Raw genomic sequence first — 2,620 nt, 5'->3', positions numbered from 1 at the left:
ACGAATATACTGTTATAAGATTAAATATGACTCAATCTAACTTGACACAGATTATAGTACTAAACAGTATACAGCAATATGTAGACAATGAATTAATCTATTTTTATCTCCCTCTATTAAAGTGAAACGATGTGAATTTACATAAGGTTTCATAATTTGTATTATTAGTCGCGTGCATACGACTCTATAAGACATTCGGTCGGTCGGTCGGTCGGTCGGTCGGTCGGTCTGGTGGTCTGTCGGTCGGTCGGTCCGTCGATCGGTCTGTCGGTCTGTCGGTAACACTTTGCGCTTGGCCTTTTTGGTTAAGATTAAAGGTCTGTTGTTAATTGATGCTGTTTTTAGCTTTTTAAGCTTTTCTTGGCCTTTTGGCCAAGATCAAAGTGTAGCATCTTGTTGCGGCAGATACTATAAGCAAAGACCATATGTGGGGGCAATCCCATATATAAGACCTTGGTCAATGTTAGCTTCATACCAATTGTCATTACCCAGCTCCCCTCCTCCCCGGGGAGTTGGTCCCCATTTCCCCTTCACTCCTTACATTAAAAATCGTCCTTGTGCCTAATTTGCTCGGTGGGGGAGCAAATAAACATAGCTTTTATTGGTCTTTTGGCCAAGATCAAAGTGTAGTATCTGTTCCGGCAGATACTGCAAGCAAAGACCATATGTGGGGTTTCCCCCACATATAAAACCTTGGTCAATGTAGGGAAAACCCTTCATACCAATTGTTACTATCCAGCTCCCCTACTCCCCGGAGAGTTGGTCCTCATTCCCCCTTCACTCCTCACATTAAAAATCGGTCTTGTGCCCAATTTGCTTGGAGGTTGAGCAAATAAACACCACTCCCACATATAAGACATTGGCCAATGTAGAGGCAACCCTTTATACCAATTGTCACTATCCAGCTCCCCTACTCCCTGGGGAGTTGGTCGCTATTTCCCCTTCACTCCTCACATTAAAAATCGGCCTTGTGCCTAATTTGCTAAGTAGGGGAGCAAATAAATACCCTATTCTTGGCTTTTTGGCCAAGATCAAAGTGTAGTATCTGTTCTTACTACACGCTGTATTTATTGTGATATAAAGTGGGGGGCACTTTTCTGTAATCATAGTGTGTAAAATGATCACCCACACTACAAGCAGTCAGTTTCAAAACCATTAAAGTCATTCTTCAGATCATTCAATTTTTTTTTTTAAGGATTCCAGCTATTTTTTAAGCATTCAAGTCATTCTTAAGATCATTCAATTCATCCTTAAGTTCATTAAAGTCATTCTAAGTCATTTACTTTTTATTTATTTAAGTCATTTCAGCCCATTTTCGTTCATTTTAGTTTATCTTTAAGAATTGCATGTCAATCCTACATTCACGCATTCATTCATTACACGAGATCACGCGACTAATGGCTATCGGCCTTGTTTAGATTATCTGGACTACTGTACTCATCTTATGTGATATTTTCACTACGATTAAGTCGATATCACCTCCGCCTTATTTTAAGTGCATGTTGTAGAACTCGTAATATGTACACACACGCACACACACACACACACACACACACACACACACACACACACACACATATATATATATGTAGTTGTGTGTGTACATATTTAACTTACTTTTACACCAAACAAGGCATATGACTCCTTTGACGTAAGGGGCTACTAATTGTGATCATGCCTAAGAAAGATTAAGATGTTAGTGTACATTACATTTGAACTTCTGCATGTCAGTACAGCTTAAGACGCAAGTAGCAGAAAGGGAATCTCAAAGTATAGACTTTCTAGCGAAGAAGTTATTAGTCTAGTAAATTTTGGGACATTTAGGGATGTCAACAGTGAAGGGGTGTGATTTTGTTGCTAAGGGGATTTATCGGGCATATGTACGTCGATGGGGCACAAGTGCAACGAGTTCATCAGAGCATACCCCATTAAAATACTTGTCAAACAGGCACAAAGATGCAACATTGCGGTGATGGAATAGATGTTTGAGCCTAGATGACAAAGTGGGGCCTATTAGATTGGAGAACCTATTTTGGATCCACGAAGGAAAGATTAGTGGTAGATGTATTAGCCCAGATGTGGCAACAATACTCCATGCATGGGCGAATGGTGATCTTGTAGAGGTACAGGATATTCTCAGGTGTGCGTAGTTTTCTAGCACGATAGAGGGGAGCCCATTCCCTTGCTATAGCTTTCACAATGTCCTCCATGTATTTGTTCCCGTTCATATTCGTTAAGCCGAGGAGTTTTGAAATAGGATTCACGGGTAGGGAGTTATTTGTCATGGATATCGGTGGTTGCAGAGGCTTCTTGTAATTGTTCAAGGGGAGCGGCATGGTCTTACTTGCATTAAATTTTATCATCTATTTACGTTACCATTCTAGATGTCACTTTCTAAAGGATTAAGCCATTGTCTTGTATTTGAGTACATCCGTCGTTTCTTGATGCATGTTACGTAGCGTTGTATCTCAGCAAATATACCCACCTCAGACACAATATTATTGGAATGGCATTGAAGAATATCAGGAATAACGGTGGTCTAATGACCGACCCACAAGACAGTTCAGCATTAATGTTATTTCGCTTGAAGGAACGTCCATCAAGGACCACCTTGATGTTT

At 40.3% G+C, this 2,620-nt stretch overlaps 1 pseudogene; it reads left to right on the top strand.

Annotated features, from left to right (window-relative positions):
- The first annotated feature begins 1,005 nt into the window (after positions 1-1,005).
- On the top strand, positions 1,006-1,130 carry LOC145291814 (U2 spliceosomal RNA; annotated as a pseudogene).
- Positions 1,131-2,620: the final 1,490 nt, after the last annotated feature.

This window comes from Euprymna scolopes, chromosome 12 (assembly GCF_053919585.1).
Source record: "Euprymna scolopes isolate OS-2025 chromosome 12, ASM5391958v1, whole genome shotgun sequence".
Lineage (NCBI taxonomy): Eukaryota > Metazoa > Mollusca > Cephalopoda > Sepiida > Sepiolidae > Euprymna > Euprymna scolopes.
The sequence above is the reverse complement of the archived record's forward strand: the minus strand, read 5'-3'. Positions and strand labels throughout refer to the sequence as shown.